We start from the raw sequence: 19177 nt of genomic DNA, 5'->3' as shown, positions 1-19177 counted from the left end.
ATATAAATACTTGTCTCTTGAATAGGATGAGCCATTATGAGTCCTAATATTTCTCTCTTCTGATTGGCTATTCCCTTCATGGTGCCATTTGGAAAATTGGTTACAGTCCATTAAAACTCAAATCGCCTGGAATCCATTTACTTCTGTATCACCTAGATAAAACTCCTGTAGGTGCTTAAGAAATACAGATATATAGATATCTGAGGGAATCCTTGCAATGCTTTGCATTGTGGACGCTATGATCTGCTGGATGATTCTTGGGTTTAACTGTCCCTTGCTATTCTGAAAGGTCAGCTCTGGCTTCTAAAATACGTTTGCTCAAATAGACCCAACAGAGCCCATGTTAAGTAAGATTTCAGACACATTGCAAAGCCTTTAGAATAGGAAAATAAGACCATCAAGTTCTGTTTGCCTTTTAGTAAACTATGTCGCATATCTATGGAAGAGGCTTTTTATTTTTTGAAATGAGCAATGCATTGACACATGGAACCTGGTGATGGACATACTTGTAAGTCTATAAAATAAATACAAATGGCATTGTTTTCAGAGGTGCTGAGTATCCATGGTCCCCACTGCTTCCAACTAAGAATAATTTGGACTTGGCATCTCTGAAAATTTGAATATACATTTCTATGGACCAAACTCACAAGCTCAATGGAGTTCTAATCACTACATCAACTAGTTGGCTTTAAAACATGTCCTTTCTCACCCTACACACATTCACATCTTACCCTCCACACTACTATCTCCACTTTTTTCTTCCTCAAGTGGCATGAACTTTATTGAACAAAAAGTCCTTTATTTACCTCAGCCCACCACTCAAGGGCCTTGGGAAAAGCCAGGGGGAGAGGAAGGGGTCTTTTATTTTCTTCTTTCTTTTTGGCTGTATTAGTTTTTATCAGCCAACATTTTCTTTTTCTCCCTCTGTGATTTCCCAGCCACGAGATAAATAGCCTTGTATCTTACAAGCTAAATACAATTACTGCTATCAAAACCAGGGTCTTTCTCTCCCTGTAAATGTCTCTCGGAAGCTGATAAGCTGTTCAAGGCAAACTGTGGGCTTGTGCCTAATCCTGAGATTAAACATAACCACCCAGAAGACAGCAAAAAGATAATTTTTTTTGGTGTGGGGGAAGGGGGAAAGGAGAAAAGGAAAGTGAGATTCTCTCCTGAGATATTAAAAGGACATGCACATGACTGAAGGTTATTTGTAAAGGAATTACACAAAACACAGAAGAACATGTTATTGTGAGAAGGGATTTCATCCAATAATGCAGGAGTTATTATAGTTACTAAAGCCAAGATTTAGCAAGGAATCCTTTGGTATGGAGGGTAGTGGGGAGGGGGTTTGCAACAACTCTGTAGTCATGGCTACTGCTTTTAGATGTTATCCCTCAGTCTGCCCCCAAATAAGAGATCTTATAAGATGACAACCAGCTGTTTTGTACACACTGGCTTGTTCTAGTTACAATTCTATGTCCGTATCACCAGCAGGGACTGCCTCAGCAGGACTCTTACATCCTGCTTCCTACTGTGCCACTAACTCACTTTGTGACCTTGAGCAAGTCATCTTGAATGTGCTTCAGTTTCCTTATCTATAAAATAGACAGAATAATAATTGCCTCCCAAGGAAGTTATAGCTTTAATGTATTAAAGTGTTCTGATATTCTTACCAGAGGAAAGGAAAATAGGTTTTGATAGTATTACACTTAACATAACTGGATGATTTAACACAAACCACTCTGTCCTTTCCTCACCTACCATAAGATCTGATATTGGAACCACAATGCCATACATTGTTATTGCATTAGTTCTCGTGATCTCAGTAAAGTTGGATCTACCTGGAAATTGGATGATAGATCTCCAAGGAAATCTCCAGAACTGCAGTAAGTGATGTGCAGAGTTCATTACAAGATGATCTTTCCTCTAAGTTTGTGTTGAACCTAGGAATCCTCCGTGGAACTTGTTTCTGCAGAAACTATCTATGTAGTTAGACATAAGACAGGACTTAACCACTGATAGTCATTAAGAGAACCCGCATCTCTTTTTGCAAGATCAGGAGGGTTATCTGGATTGTACTAACCAAATCCCAAGATGGCCTTTCTAGTTGGGAAGGGGGTAGCTAAAGAAGTGGGGAGCAAGTTAAGGACAGAGAGATGATCTTAACTCTGAATTCTAATCAACTTTGGTTGAATCCGATCCCTGATTCAGCTTTTTATATTTGATTTTTCATATCATACTCATTTGTGGGAGTTCAATGAATCCTCAGATCCATCCTATCAGTATGAATCAGAGACAGCATGTAAAAAGCCCTCAATGAATTTACTGCACCTTGTAATGAGCCTAAAACATATAAAAAGACAGGGTTAATAAAACAGCATTAGAGATGCTTATTTTGAAGGCAGCACTGTAACATATGTTGAAATATATGCCAAAAGGGATGATTAAAGCATGACAAGTTGATGAAATTAAGAGTTGTTTGCAGCTTGTCACTGCAGGGCTATAAAATTTACAACATTTTTAAGACTAGAAAGTATACAGACATGACTACATGGCATGTGTGCCCACAACCATGCTCCCATATAGCACATTGAAGAATAAGCATACACATGGGTATACTGAGACATCAACTAACATGTTGCCAAAACAGACAAAAACACTCTGGGGTGTGAGCAAGCACAGGAGTACACAGACAGGCACAGACTGCCAGAGTCTGGAGTGATGAAAATATGATGGAAATGCTATCATTAAATTGCTTTTAGAATCCATTTAACTTGTGAACCTGAAGTTTCTGTTCCACAAAAATGAGAGGTAAGGGTTGTGCTTTGCTGTTTCACTTAGGCAGTAGAGGGGCCATCTGTCTTTACTACTGGCATGACCATGGGTCTGGGGAGAGAAAGGCAAAAAGAGAATGAGGGAGAGAGAAATAGTTATGCTACTACTACTGATGCCCTTCTGCTCATCCAGGCTTCATCTCTTAGAGCTACTCCAGTATCTGATCATGTGCTGTGGTCAATATGTTTGTTGTGAGAATCACAGTCTTACCTTCACCAAATACCCCAAACCAGCACATGTGAATGGCAGTAAATCAAGTCCCAGAATTTCTGTAAGCTTTGCAGTAGCAAAAGGGATATGCAGGTTTTTGTTGTTGTTTGTTTTAATTGGTGAGGGAACTTAAGCCAAGCATTCAAGACACAGAGCTCATCGTTACTCAGCAGCAGCAGTGTTCAAAGAGGTGGTGGTGCTTAAGTTAGGAAGTATATGTCCAATTGCACATACAAAACAGCATTTCCAATAGCATCTGTGCTGGCCTGATTCCCCACCAGGATCCCACAAGAGAGATACTGAAGTGAGATTGGGGAGCAGGAGAGGGGGGAAGTAATAGGCATCCTTTGAGTTGCTTCTAATTGCTAATTGTCCAGGAGAGTCGCAAAGAAATGTGCATGCACTTACATAGGCAAGATCACGAACATACGCACACAACACATCAACTTGCTGTTAATACATCTGCAGCCTTTCAGACATGGGCACATACACACGCTCACACAAACTCTGCTCTAGGAGCTGCTAGTGTAAACATTTATTTTAACAGACTTTGAATCCCTTATGTTGATTAAGCCGAATACAAGTTGGGGAACTCTCAGTGCACACACAATATGTGACACATTAGTGACATGATGCCCATTATTAGTGAGGCAACAATTCTCCCTTTTCCCCACTGTGATGTTCTATGAAATCTTGGAAGACTTTACATCAGACTAAGTGCAAACAAGCCCATCCCTCCAATTGTGATGGCATGGCTGAGACAGTACTGTTAGGGTTTAGTTAGTAAAAATCCATTGTTTCTGCAATGGCCACAAAAAACACACACATACACAGAGCAGAAGCCTTCCCAGTGCAGTACAAAAGAACACAGGAATATTAGACCAACTAGCCTCATATCCTGCTGTTTTCTGACCCTGTCAGATTCTGTAGCCAATACCAGATGTTTCAGAGAGAGATGGAAACAAACAGACCAAAATGTCCACAATTGTTCTGAAGAACTGGCTCTGGGGCAGTCTCCTTCCTGACCCTAGGGTCCTATCAGCTTATCTGTCTAGTCAGCTTCCTGTCTAGGACAGTGGCCATTAACACACGCTTCAGCAAATGATAAAATGATATCCACCATAACAGAAATGTATGTACTAACATTCCTTTCTGGGTAGTGGCTCTCTATCCCCAAGCAATTAGAGCTTGATTTGTGTCCTGAAGCATAAGGTTTGATGTTCTATATATGCAGTTGTATCCTACCTATTGTGATTATGAATATTCCTACTATACCCACAAGCAAAACAAATGCATTTCAACTTCCCCAGTTAATTAAGGCATGGTAATATGGACACAATCTTGCTCCTGTTCTAGCCATATTTGGTAGAAGCTAGTGCCTGATGTGTCATAATAAATTGCCTGGCCCAAAGAAAGTAAATTGCTTACAGGGTATAAAATACATTGTATAACTTTTCTCTGCTATCTTGGTTTCTCCTATGGATAACCTGAGCCCTTTCTTATAACCATAGTCTCCCAAGATAAGGTTATTTTGCAGTAGGATTTCGTCTTTACCTTAGAGGAAGTTCTTTTAACTCAGGGGTGTAGCCAAAGAGCATACAGCATAGCTCAGAAGCATAGGAACCCTTGAAATCCCCGTCCTGGGATTGCTTTATTCTACGCTATTGATCTAAAGCAGGGGTGAGCAAAATACAGCCCATGGACCAGATCTGACCCATCAGCTGATTAGTTCAGGCCCAAGGGGGGCACCGACCAATTGACTGGATCCGGCCCATGATGCTGCATGGGACTGAGTCCAACTCCGGGCAGCTAGCACTGTGCTTGTGCCCACTAGCCCCTGCCCTGGCCCCAGCCAGCATGCGCAGCTTCTGGTGGGGCTGCTTCTGGTGCAGATGCAGCCTTTTGGTGCTACTCAGCTCCCCTCACCTCCAGCAGCAGCTTCTCCTCCTGCTCCTACCCCTGCTGTGCTGCTTCAGACTGTCAGGGGGATGTGCAGCCAGGTGGCTCCTGCCCCAATGCACTGGGCTCCAGCTCCTGGCTGCCTTCCACTTCCTCTATCTACCCACCATGAGCAGCCACCTGTGGGTGGGCAGAGCGGGTAGAAGGCAGCCAGGAGCTGGAGCCAGAGCCCCATGCACTGGTGCAGAAGACGCCTAGGGAAAACTTTCTCTTCTGCTCAGAGTGGTGCAGCGGAAGAAGGAGCCACCTCTGGATAAGCTGTGCATGCTGGCCAGGATGGGGCTGGTGGTTGCAGATGGAAGTGTGTGGGTTGCCCCAGGCAGGAATCAGAGGGGCTTTGCCCCATACGGATCACCATGGATCGCACATAGGGAGTTTTGGCGAGTTTTTGCATGGGCTCAGGTTGCTGACCCAGCCCATAACAGCTCATCAAAACTTCCTATGTGGCCTCCAGGCCCAAACAATTGACCACCTTGATCTAAATTATGCTGGTAACCCAGGGCCAAATATGGCATCCAAGGGTTAGTACAGCCACAGAGACATCTCAGTGATTCTTCTTTCCATCTCTTCCTTTTGTCTTCCTTCCTGCTGTCCACTCTTTGTTGTCAATGGCAAGGAAAGTTTGTGACATTACACAAGGATCGTTAGAAAGAGTCTGCACTACAAAAGGCTTCTACAAGTAGGCAGGAGCCATAATCCACTTACACAGTGGCATAAAGTACCTGTACTGCACTAAGCAATCTGAGACACATTTTCCCCTTTCTCTTTCCAGTATCCAGTATATTTTTCCCCAAAAGTTATCTTTTTGTTTTTCCCCAAACATAGTAGTTACAGGCCACAAGAAGTGAATTTGCCCCACTCAGCTGAATAACTTAACTCCTTGGTTTCCATAAGAGTTTTATGGGAAAACATCATGGCTCACATATCACATAGTACAAATGTGCTTATCCAAACCTCTCTGTAATAGGAACTGCTGTCATGTCTTGTCCATTGGTCTGTGATTGTAAGAGCTCACAGGTAGCCAAACACATGTGGTGTCATCAGAAGAATTCTGATGGCTAGAGTTCTCCTCTTCTTGTTTGAAATGAATTATTATTGGCTTAATCCCTTCATAATGTTTGCAGCTGGATAGCCACAATTGTAATGTGATGCTGGAGAAAAATGGAGAAATGTTTCTCAGATGGAGAAACAGGTTAAATAGATCACTGTGAGATAGGAGCACAGCACAGCTCATTGAACCACTAGATGTTAATATTGCTACATTTTTCTGTCAGGTTACTTCTGTTTCACTTTTCTTGTCAAAGGGAATGATCAGAAGCTATTCTTTGTTCTCCCCCACATGTGCACATGCACTGTAAAAGAGAGAATGAGCAAACAAACAGCTGGCCAGAGGGATCAGAAGCTTGATCAATAATTTTGTGCTTTCCAACCTTCACTGCCTGCAGGAAGAACAGTGCCAGCTGTAATCCCATGTTGACACAGCTGACATCCAATGACAGAAGGAGCTCAGACACCCACGTCAGAGTTCCTGCATTTCTTTTGCTCACCGAAAGGCAAAAGGGAATATCAAGTAATTAAAATGCAGCAATATAGTTTAGGTTGAAAGTAGAGGGACTGCAGGAGAGGAGTTACCAACAATGAAGGGAACTAGAAACTCCTGGCTTCTGGAGCCACCTATGCAAATTACAGCCTTCCTGACCTCGGGCAAATCATGCCGCCACTCCTTGCTTTAGTTTCCTCATACGTAAGTGAGGGTAAAAAAATCCTGTCTTACCTTACAGAGCTGTTGTACAAATTAAATAATTATGTTTCACAGCATTTGAATATAGCAACTTTAATAGATTTGCTCTCTCTCTGTCATTTGCAAAGTTTCTCTCCATGTGGTTTCTTACTACTATAGAGATGGGCAATGTTTGAATTTTTAAAAACATTATTTGGCCTGGAGAATGGAGGGTATTTTTTCCTCCAGGACCTCAGTGTTACTCAGTGAAATTCCCCCTACATACAAGACTATTCCCTGCAGGTTGCATAGCATTTTATATGTCCAGGGCTATACTGGAATATTACTAATACTTGGCACTTTTATAGCAATTTCTCAGATTCTTTTAAGAACATGGATGGAGCTGGCTTGAAAAGCCCTGCCCTTATCTCCTTTCCACATTCCCATGTGGTAGATATTGTTCTGCAATCCTCTTGCTTTTGCTGTGTAAAATTATAGCAGAAGGCATTGTTGATGGTTAAGCATAATTTTATAAATCAGCAGCACTAAAATAGACCTACTATATCCAGTTAAAAAATTCAGAGCTGCAGAGGTTTGTGTATATTGCAGCATTGGGTCACAAATCATTTAAAAGAATTTAAAATCGTTTAAAAGAACAAATCTTTTAAAATCGTTTAAAAGAACAAATCTTTTAAAAGAATAGAATAGAAAAAAGAAAATAGAAACTACAGTCTTCCCTCCTTTCAAAGCCACCCTTCTCTTGGTGCCATGTTATTTGATAATGTTTGGTTGTTTCCTCTGCATCAATCCACGGACTTTGCTTTATGGAAAGAAGCATTCTCTGGGAAGACTGGCTAGGTCACTAAGCAGTCTCTGAATCCTCCTATCCTATTTCCTCCTGTTGAAAAGAGGAGAAAGAATTTCAGGGGGAGGCAACATTCGTAGATTTATAGCAATTAGAGATGGGAAAGGCCAGTTAAACCACATTTATTTCCCCCCTCAGTTAAGTCAAGATTCTTTCACTATATTCTGCAGAGCTTAGCCAATCCAAATTCAAGTAATGGGGCTTTTAGTCTTCTGATAAGAGAGCATTCCACAAATAGCTTCTTACGACTGCTTCTAGTTTTATTCCTCTGAGCCATCATAAAAAAATCCCTCTCCTTTGGGGTTTCTGATTTTCCTTGAAAATTGTTCTTTTCCCCATTTGTTGTCATTTGGTTTATTATTATCATTCCTACTTACTTACTGAGCCCCATCAGCATACTCAGCACTGCACAGGATCTACAGTCTTGGAATGGGGAGCAGACAGGGTTACATGTATATATTTGTTCCATTTGATTGATGTAAAATCTTAATTAAAAGGGTCTGTCACTTTGTGCTGGTTACCACTGGATCCCACTGGAATTTCTAAATCAGATCCTGCCTTTTCCCAAAGGAATCCAGTGTGTCACCATGAAAGAAAAAAAAGTTATTTGAATACTGATCTCCATTCTAGAGCTGTTCCCACAAATTGAACCATATCTTTGGTTTAAGAAAAATAAAATCAGTGTTCAGTGTCAGTTCTTCTCTACTATTCAATATAGCTTTGACCACTAACCTAAAGCAGTTGATCAGGAGTTGACCGGTAACTTCAAAAGACTGACATTTTGTTTTACTTTCATGTGCTGATGATCCCAGTGCACTGGCGTAAGAATCATTTCATATCTGCCATAAAAGCTGAAAAGGCTAACTCAGCCACCTCCACCTTCTCAGTACTATGCTTTACCTTCATTCTCAAATCTTAATTGAAAGATAACCAAAAATGAATAGCTTTGGTTTCATGCCACTAAGCTCAGCATCTTTAGGACTGAAACTCAATTTGAGTGATTCATTTTGCATACAGTAAGAACTGAGCCAACTATTCCCACATTAATCAAGCCAATTTCTGTTGAGCTTTGAATAAGGCTGGTTAAAAGTCTTATATTTCAGTTATCCCACTTGGCTTCTGATTTTAGGAACTGGAAAGTCAGAAAGAACAAGTAGACTGCCTTTGTACCCTTGGCAACTCACTAAAGCTGTCTTTAAACCAGGGCCAAATTCAAAGGTAATTATGACACAATCTTACTCTGGTCCTTTCAGCATGTCAGCTATACCAAGTTAGACATTTTTAGATTCACCTTGATTCAGTTCTACTTACTAACACGAAGTTGGCCTGTTGAGGCTAAAATGCCACAGAAATGGACTAGCTAGAAATGGGTGCATCAGGAAAAGCAACTTGCAGGAAGGAGTAAGTTAACATAGAGGGGGGCTGTAATAATAAGTCTTTTTGGGGCAGTGGAAATGTAGAAATAAGTTCACTTACCTGATCATAAGCGTCTCTCTCTCTCTCTCTTTTTTTTTTTTTTTTTTTTTTTTACTTTCTTTGCTGCTATAGACTTGCTTGCTAAATCTCTCTCCTATTTCTGGCTTTTGCACTAAAGAGACCTTGTCATCTTTGTTCCAAAGTCTTTGGGTTGAGAGGAAGTCCTAGTGTGAAGTTGAGCTCTTGACAATAAAAAGCTCCACAATGAAACGAAAGAGAGAGGTGTGACTCAAAGGAACCATGAGATCAGAAAGGAGGAGGATAAAGTCAAGGACATTTGGGGCAATAGAAAAGACAAGGACAGGAAAGAAAAGAAGAACTAGAATAGCAAGAACTGTAACTTTTTCAAAACAGAAGTATGATGAGAATAAGACAAATATGTGGGACCTAAAGCAAACTTAAGCAGTGATAATGATTTGCTCTTCTTCAGTGCTTTCCATGGTAGGATCTCAAATACAAAGAACCACAAATACTAAGGAATCCTCACAAAACTCCATGCTTTCCATCTTACATAAGGCAAAACTAAAATTCAAGAAGTTGTTATGCAAGACAGTCCCTGGAAAAACTGGGAAAAGATTTCAAACCGCTGGTTCCCAATCCTTTTCTTTAGCTGCAGATTCTCTCTGTTTCACTTGTGCATGCTTACTGCCTTAGCTTTATAGATTTCATAGATCAGATTTCATAGATTTCCAGGGATGAAGACCTATAAGATCATTGAGTCTGACCCCTGCTCTGGGCAGGAAAGAGTGCTGGGGTCAAGTAACGCCAGCCAGTAGGGGTGTGCTAAGCGGGTCCTATTTGATTCGGATTCAGCCTGAATCAGGGACAGTAATTTGATTCGTTGATTCAGATCACTGTCCCTGATTCAGTTTGGCCAAATCTGAATCTGAAGATTTGAAGCTGATTCTCCGAATCAGCAATTCAGATATAGACACAGCTTTAAAAGTTTTTTCTACATACCTTGAGGTGGCAGATACGGCTCATGATCGCTGTGATGCTGGGGTGCATGGAGCATCCCACAGGAATGCAGGGGGGCCCTCTGCATGCCCAGCGGCGAACCCAGGAGTGGACCGGAAGTACCAGCATGCTTCTGGTCCACTTCTGGGTCTGCTGCCGAGCACGTTGGGGAGCCCCCCACGCTTCGGTGGGACATTCCATGCAGCCCAGCATCTCAGCACTCATGAGCCACCTGTTACGTAGAGGTATGAAAAAAACCCATTTAAAGCTGTCTCTATGTCCAAATCTCTGAATCTCTCCAAATGGATTTGAAGGGTTCCAATTCAGTTTGGAGAGATAAAAGGGTCCTCTGATTCAATTCAGATTTGGAGATTCAGCCACTGAACTGGGCCGAATCTCTGCCGACTCGAATAAGGGCAGGGACTGCAGCCTCGCACAGCCCTACCAGCCAGGTGCTTGTCTAATATCCTTTTAAACGCCTCCAAGGTAGGGGAAAACACCATCTCCCTTGGAAGCCCATTCCATGTTTTCGCAACCCTCACTGTAAAGAATTTTTTCCTGATATCCAATCTAAATCTGCTCTCCTTCAATTTATGGCTGTTGTTTCTAGTAACCCTGAGGGGCTTCCTGGTAAACAAAGTATCCCCTGTTCCCCGCTGACCCCCACTCCTGGATGAGCTTGTAGACAGCCATAAGAGCACCTCTCAGGCTTCTCTTGCAGAGGTTGAAGAGATTCAGGTCCCTCAGTCTGTCTTCATAGGATCTTACCTGCAGGTCCTCAACCATACAAGTAGCCCTCCTCTCAACCCTTTCCAGCTCATCAACGTCTTTTTTGAAGTGCGGCACCCAAAACTGGACACAGTACTCCAGCTGTGTCTTCACTAATGCTGCATAGAGGGGAAGTATCACCTCCCTAGACCTGCTTGTGATGCACCTACTAATGCAAGAAAGAGTGCAGTTAGCCTTGTTGCCTTGTCACACTGACAGCTCATGTTTATTTTGCATCAACAATGACTCCAAGATCCCTTTTGACTGCTGTGCTTCTTAAAATGGTCCTTCTCAGTCTATAGGCATATTGGTGATTCTTTCTCCCCAGGTGCAGCACTTTGCATTTATCTTTGTTAAATTGCATCTTATTCTGATCCACCCACTTCCCCAGTCTATCCAAATCTGCCTGAATTTGCTCCCTCCTCTCTAGTGTGTTTACTATACCCCATAGTTTGGTGTCGTAGGTGAATTTGGACAGAGTGCTTTCTACACCCTCATCCACATCACTGATGAAGTGCTTAGTATGACTATTTTTGTATTGGTTCTATAAAATGTAATGTAAGAAATTTTGACCGAATTTTGATTTTTTACTGAACAGTTTTAAAATGTCCCTATAATCAGTAACAATTCATAGCAGCATTGTTGTAGTGTACCAAAACGTACGACTGCTCTTAAACAGCAGAAGGCTTGAAGCTCATTCTGATTTCTATGAAATCCTTACTAATTTAAAAAGAAAAGAGGCTTAAACCCATCAAACCTAGAACTTGACCTTTCCCAGGAGTTTACTTTCACTTTCTAAGCTAAATGATGTGCAAAAATCAAGCAACATAATTGATAGCATTAAACAAATTCAAAAGTTGTATTTCTTTTTCAGTATTAATAATCAAAGGTGCTGTTAGTGAAAAATTAGTGTGGAAAGGTTGTGTTCTTGTCCAAGTCAGAGCTCTGAGATTTCTTGAGGTACAAAACATGCATGCCTCTTAGTAGCAGCTAACAGACCATGCAAGATTCCCAGTGGAGTTTTATTATGTAATATCATTTTCTAACTAAGTCATTATAGCATAGCCTTTATTCCATAAAACCAGTAGACAGATTAGGCAAAGATGGGAACCTGAAACCATCGACCAAAATTCTCTCAGTCACTAATGGTATTTACCATTTTTTTCTGCTGAACTTTTTTATCAACAAAGTGAGATGCAAAAATCCAGTTAAAATGTTGAGCACTAATCTCAATGTTTTCTTACCCCATTACTATTGCTATATAGCCTTATGGGCAATAACTGCTTATTAAACAAAAGCTGCCTCTTTTTTAAAGTCTTTTAAGCAATAAAATAAAACTTGCTGCTTTATTCTGGGCTCTAACTAAACCTACCTTTGGCATTAATTTAGGGCAGATGAATTTTTCCTTACAGCATTCTTATTAGTGTCTTCACAGACTTGACAACATATCAGGTTGTATTAATATTCCACCTGGAAACAAGTGCTTTCTTTCTGCCCAGTGCAATTTGCTGGAACCTTTGAGGCACTCTTCCTCCCTGTAAAAGCAGTATATCATCATTACTGGTGTCTAGACCAAGAAGCAACATTTGTCAGTGCCTGAATTGCTCTTTTACTTTAAGTGGTTTAAGAACCCGTTTTGGTTTAGAAATGGGCTTAATGAAAAAAAATTTTGTTTGTTTTCTTAAAGGAGCCAGGAGAGACCAAGTAAAATATTGGCCTGCAGATCTAAGGTGGGAATCTGAGAGGAGAATTCAGCTTTGCTCATGGGTAGTTTTAAGCAAATTTTCCTGGACCACTGAACTACGGGACCAGTACCAAAAGGATTGCCACAGGGAATTCCTAGTAGTAATTGGCACAAGTAAAGTCAATGGGCCGTATTATTGACTTACACTCCTTCAACCCAACACAATTCAAGGATGTTGCAGACAGGTCAGGACAGAATCTGACATGCTCTGTTATATGCTAGGTTAGAAGTGATTGGGGACTGGGATATAATGGTGGCATCAGAAAGGCTGAGAGGAGCCTGGCAAGAGACAACATATAATAAACAAGTTCTGATTGTCTGATCTAGCTGGCATGAGAAAATGTTGAATTACTTGAGGTGAAACCTCAAATATCATTACACAGACACGTTTTTGGAACATTTCATCGTTTAGATTTCAAGAACATCTGTGGGCTTCTGGATATCCTGGATCTTTAGATTCACATTCTCTGCATATCTTATTCCCACTTGAAGAAATACTCTTACTCTCCCTAAGAACATACAACTCTAAACTTTTATTAGTTCATTTGAGAGGAACTCTAAAATCCTAGCCATGTATCCTAATACTTTGGAAGAACCAGCCAGCTATGGCATGAGAATTAGTCCTAGATATAAATCACTAGTGGACTCTTAAATACTTTCTTTTTTTCAAATCTGTATATAGCTGTAACTGAGAGTGCCATCCAGTTTTGCAGTCAGAGAGATGTCTCTCTCAAGCCGACTTCCCTGATGGAACTAAAGGGGTGATACGTAAAAAACAATAAGGCAGATTAATGCATATACAAGTTGAAAGTGGAATTAGGGAAAGTAGCTCAAATGGTTGATTTCTAATGGTCCTAATAACGTCTGAATAGGTCATTCCTATGGGAGGACAAAACTATTTATATTCACATGACCACAAGTAGCAAAACTAATCACCAGACTTTTTTGTGAGAGCTTAGTCCTATGGTTCTTCTATGCCCATGTCAATTCTGACATTAAAAAGTTCGTAAAATTGTTGATGTTTATTTGTTTGTTTTAAGTAAACTATGATTTCTCCATTCATGCCCATGTTTTTTTCAAGAAAACTTTGGATCAGAGCTGGACTCAAGAAAACAAAAAGTGCCCAGATGGTTTGAGTGAAGGGATGTGGTATCTGTTTGAGAATTTTTAAAATATATGTATATACAACAAATATACCTGGAATATATAATCCCCTGAAAATCACAACAGTTGGGGTAAACTGCTTAAACTTTCTACATTTGAAGATAAACATTACTATCATGGTTTGAAGAAGAATGAGATTACTTCCTGTGAAAAATGGTGTATTAGCAGACTAAGTATTGAATAACTTTTTTTTTAAAAAAAAAGCACAACTGTGTATCATTATTCTTTTAATAATTTATACTTTTATAGTGATGCTTAGTCTGGTGACTATCCCATGCATTTAACAACCAGTGAAAACTTGGTCTTTAAGCAAGCCTTGTAACTGGGAATATGTTAACAAATTCACATTCTCATGCACATGTTGTTAAAACCATTTTTACTAATGTCTGAGATAAAGTAGGTTTTTTTTAAAAAAGGAACATGAATAGATACTAAGAGCAGGTGTTAATGTGTTAATTAAACTATTCAACTTCTAATTTTCTTCAGTCTATTAAAGATATGATTTTTATACATCTTTAATCTTGGAGGCCATGTCTGCAAAAAATCTGAATAATAATAATAATAATAAAATACATTTAAACCAGATTTTAAAATATTTTTAAAAATGTGGTAGAGAATAGTTATACCATTACTGGATTTCTGGAAGGTCTAGGATCATATCAGTAAAGCTATTTTAGCCTATCTTAACCTTCTTAACCTTTTCAACCGCTCCCATTTTCTCTCATCTTTAGTTTTGTTTGCCTGTCTTCCTGGACAGGCTTCACACCTAAGTGAAGAAATGGGAAGATGGCTCACTGAGAGAAGATAAAATCAAATTTCTTAGAAGTGCACAGACTTATAATGCTGCCTCAACCTAATTTTCTCAGCAGTCTGTGCCCTGCATTAGGGATATTTCAAATTACTGTACATTTTTCTTCTTTTTTCAATCAGTCCCCCAAAGAAAGAAATAAAGAAGGTTATTAGGCCAAATCATAAGGGGTGATATTTCTACAACTCCCCATTTGGCCAAATTCTTAGATGCTTCGTTAACATTTACTTGTTCTTTACTATTGAAACTCTTTCATTATTTGCAGTAAGACATTTCCTGCATGAACTCCACCTGAAATCAATGGGAGTTTTGGCAGAGTTAGTAAAATATAAAGGTTGCAGCATTTATTTGGCCCAGTGGGAAATACAGATCTTCAGACCTCTTTGATTATGGCATTATATTAATATCTGATAATCCTTCAAGGGGCTGACTACCCTCACTTCCTAATGAAACCCTAATTTCCTACTGTCTTTGCAATATAGCTGTAGGATCAAGCTCACAATTCATGCTCAGTCTGTACTTAGAGAAAATTTTCAGCATACTTATTACTGGCTGCAACAATCCCAAAATCTCTTAAGGAGGATGCACTGTCACACACATGATTACTAATATAGCGAGTGCAGCGAGAGAAAGATGACTCATATGTTGATAAAAGACATGATGAAGAAAAAAAAATCACTCTGCTAGTTGGCTGTAAAAAATGCTGTATCAGGAAATTAACTGTTATATATGGTGCATCCTAATTGTGCCTATCTTTTTTACTATTCTCAGAAGGACACCAAAAATATTTCCCCCATGTCTCCAGAGTGTCCGCCATAGTTTACTATTTCTGCCCCTCTAATGTGAGGATATTCAGATGAGGAATATAATCCTTTGGCAAATGAACTGAGTTTTCCAGGACTGGCAAGGCATTAAGTACATCAGTTCAGTCTGTGTTAATCACTAGGGCTAGGGACAGACATTCAAAAAACCCAAGCCTGAATTGATTTAATTTTTGCAGGTTAGTCTAACCTGCGTAGATTGAACTGATTTGCAAGTGAATAGACATTCACTTTTGATTCCAGAAATGCAGGCACATGCCTGCAGTGGCTCAGGCTAGAAGCAAGGCTGGAGGGACGCTGATCTGGGGGGGCATGGCCAGGCACCTGGCAGGTGGCAAAGTATGATTGGGGAGGGGTTTAAACCCCAACCCTGGCCTGTAGTGACCCCAGCTGGGGTGTGCCTGGAGGGGGAAGCAGCCTTCGCCAGGCTTGTCCTGAAGGCCAGGCATTGGCCCGCACAGTACTGCAGGGGAAGGGGGGCAGGAAGGAGGATTAAACTTCCCTGTCTCCCCTCTCAGGCATGGGCGTGGGGACCTAAGCTGGGCTCTGCCTGGTTTTCCTCCTGCTCGCTGCTCACGTGGAGGGGAGCCTGGCCAGAGCCCACAAGCATGGCCCTGTGGCTGGGGCTGTGGGGCTAGGGCTGTGGGGCTGAGCCATGTTGGTCTGTGGGTGCTGCTGAGGGTGGAAAGAGAGGGGCCAGACCAGGCTGGGCCATGGGGGCTGGGCACTTCCCAGGGGGCTGGGACTGCGGGAGCTGCACGGCACACAGGCTGGTTGGGCCTCTCATGGAGTCACAGCTGGCTGGGAAGGGCCCAGCTGGGCTGGCCCGGGCTGGGCCTCGGCCAGCCAGGTGTGGCTCTGTGACAGCTAGGCCCAGTGGCCCAGGTGGCAACCAGCCAGGCAGCGTGATACCCAGGGCAACCTGGAGGCGCCAGCAGGCCCAGAGCCCGGCAGCCACCCACTGCAGCCAGCGTGGTGGCTCCATTATACCCCCTGCCCAGCCTGAGCTCAGGGAGGTGGGAGTAATCTGGCTGTGTAGCCCCTGTGGCCTCAGCCATAGCTGCAGCCCTCTGGGAAGGGCCCCGTCCCCACAGCCCAGCCCAGGCTGGCCCCTCTATGTCCACTCTCAGCAGCACCTGCAGGCCCCTGACCCAGCCATGGGCGAGGCAGGCATATGGCTGGGCAATGCTTGTTGGCTCTAGCCACACCCCTGCCGCTGGAGTGGGGAGTGTGGGGAATGCCTGACACGGGCCCCAGCCAGGCATACCCGGGCTGCCGACGGGACAGCGGATGAAGGGGGAAATTAAATCCCCCTCCCTCTCCCTGTTTGCTTCAGGCTGTGGATCCCCACCCCCCACTGTGGCCCAAGCAGTGAGGAGGAGAATATCTGACAGAGGCTGTTACACCCCAGCCAAGCAGACCCCAGCTGTGGTACCCCACTATGGGGGGAGAATAAACACCCTCCCTGCTCCCTTTGCCTCAAGAGGCCATTCCAGGCCTGCATCTGGCTATGCCCCTGCCCCTCCTCTGGCTAGAGCACAGAGGGGCAGGGTCAGTCCTGCTCTCTGGAGCAGACAGCCCAGCACAGCCCAGGGCTGAAAAGCATGCTGGGATGCTGGGGGACTCTGGTTTAACTTAAACCAGGAAGGAGTCTGGGGCAGAAATTGCACAAACTGGTTTGACCCAAATCAGTTAAGTCTGATACTATATTCCACCAGGTTTATCTTAAAACCAGTTTTGGCCATTTTGAAACTGGTTTATGGTCACTGAACTTATGTTCGGTTACAGGTTTAAACTGGTTCATGTGTAACTTTTGTCCCTAGCCCAGATGCTTATTAAAATAGCAAGGTAACACTTTGTTCCACTGCTGAATATGCCTGTCTATATATACAGTGCCTTGTACATATAGTCTCAGCTCTTCCTCATCAGGTTTATCTCCTGGTCCTAGCACTGATTGTGTCTCATGTTTTATGCTCATAAAAGTAAAGAACTGACTTTTGAACTTTTTGTTGGTGTTGATATGAGTTAGGAGTGCTGGGAATATGTGTACAGCTAACTGAACATCTATGAGTATTCCTAGCCACCAAGCTGTGTTGCTACTGTGAGTTGCAACATGATAGATAGAGTACATTTCTAATATTTTACTCAACACTTCTAGTTTAATCAGAAAAGCTGACTATGGGTGACAGGCACCTGAGTCTGGGATGGAAGAACAGATACAGCAAGCAGCACTTGTGACGTGGCAGTTTATGCTTAACTAGCAATTTCTTCAGTGGGAACAGTATTTGTAGCAGTCTTGTGACTTGATGTATATTCACAAAGAGCTTTTTTTTCCAGGGAGAAAAGTGACTGACTTTCCAGGGTAATTCTAAGGGGTCAAGTCAGTCATCACCCTGAAGTAGATTTTTTCATCTCCATTTGTCTGGCTCTTGCTCCAATGTAGCAACCAAGCTATCACATGCTAAGAATCCTAGTTAGAAGTGCTAACTTTATCCAAATAGCTGCCTTCCTTTTTGTCTGAATTAAAAAACAAACACACAAAAAAACCCACAAATAGTCTTTTATTAATCTCTAAATATTATTTCTGCTCCATATGAAATATGACTAGATGAATACCTTTGTGTCCTAGTAGTCCTCCCCCTCTGATTGGGTTCTGGCCTAATCAAACCCACTTACACAGGTGGAGCGCCGGGGGTGGGGGGGTTGCAAAAGAGAGCAGTAGTGCATGGATGTGCGAGTGAGCGCATTGCACAGACAGCATTTCCAAGCTGCGCATGTGTAGGAAGAATAATGGCGCATGTGTGTGACTTAGCTGTCAGTTTTCCTTCATGGAGATATCTGCTGTTGACAGGGAGGGGCATCTTGCCAGATATTATTCACACAGTTTTTTCAAGTCATGTCTTTACACTTACGTAAATATTAGATTCCAGCATCTTATTTAGAACAAACAAGTAAATGTGAAGCCATTCTACCTTGTTTCTTCTTTGTCTTGTAGCCACAGAAATGTATGTGAAGTATAAAGACAAACCTAATGTCTCCACATCAGGGAGAGGGTTACTGATTCTTGGGTTACCACTTCTTAAAAATATTCTAGATTAATGGTCCAAAACCATACTGTTAGCAGTAGTTTCATAGTTTCTAGGGTTGGAAGGGACCTGAGCAGATCATCTAGTCCAAACCCCTGCCATGGCAGGAAAGAGTACTGGGGTCAAACGACCCCAGCAAGGTGTTCATCTAACCTCCTCTTAAAAACCCCCAGGGTAGGAGCCTGCACCACCTCTCTTGGAAGTTGGTTCCAGACCCTAGCCGCCCTGACCATGAAATAGCACCTCCTGATGTCTAACCTAAACCTACCCTCTGCCAGCTTGTGACCATTATTCCTGGTCACTCCTGGCGGTGCTCGGGGGAACAGTGACTCCCCCAATGCCTGCTGATCCCCCCTGACTAGTTTATAACAGGCCACAAGATCCCCCCTCAGCCTTCTCTTTTGGAGGCTGAACAGGTTCGGGTCCCGTAGCCTCTCCTCATAGGGCCTGCCCTGCTGTCCCCTGATCATGTGAGTGGCCCTCCTCTGGACCCTCTCCATGCTGTCCACATCCCTCTTGAAGTGCGGCGCCCAGAACTGGACGCAGTACTCCAACTGCGGCCTGACCAGTGCCGCATAGAGGGGGAGGATCACCTCTTTGGACCTGCTTGAAATGCATCTGTGGATGCATGACAAGGTACGGTTGGCCTTCCTAACTGCCTCCCCACACTGCCGACCCATGTTCATCTTGGAGTCAATGATGACTCCAAGATCCTTTTCCGTCTCCGTGCTGACAAGAGGGGAGTTCCCCAACCTATAGGTATG

General features: G+C 42.4%; 1 protein-coding gene and 1 long non-coding RNA gene across 11 annotated transcripts in view; one reads left to right on the top strand and one right to left on the bottom strand.

Annotated features, from left to right (window-relative positions):
• Positions 1-9586, bottom strand: part of LOC109298566 — a 29509-nt gene extending 19923 nt beyond the window's left edge. The window contains exons 1-2 of the long non-coding RNA XR_002097652.1: positions 9066-9586; positions 1842-1982 (exon numbers count right to left, since the gene is read on the bottom strand). This is a non-coding gene — a long non-coding RNA (uncharacterized LOC109298566). The remainder of the gene's footprint in view (positions 1-1841; positions 1983-9065) is intronic.
• NRXN3 (neurexin 3) overlaps positions 1-19177 on the top strand; it is a 1732637-nt gene that overhangs the window by 1495256 nt on the left and 218204 nt on the right. The gene's annotated exons all lie outside the window — the stretch shown is intronic.

The sequence above is a fragment of the Gavialis gangeticus genome, unplaced genomic scaffold (genome assembly GCF_001723915.1).
Source record: "Gavialis gangeticus isolate Ggan-Ray unplaced genomic scaffold, GavGan_comp1, whole genome shotgun sequence".
NCBI lineage: Eukaryota > Metazoa > Chordata > Crocodylia > Gavialidae > Gavialis > Gavialis gangeticus.
This window is presented reverse-complemented; position numbering and strand designations above follow the sequence as displayed.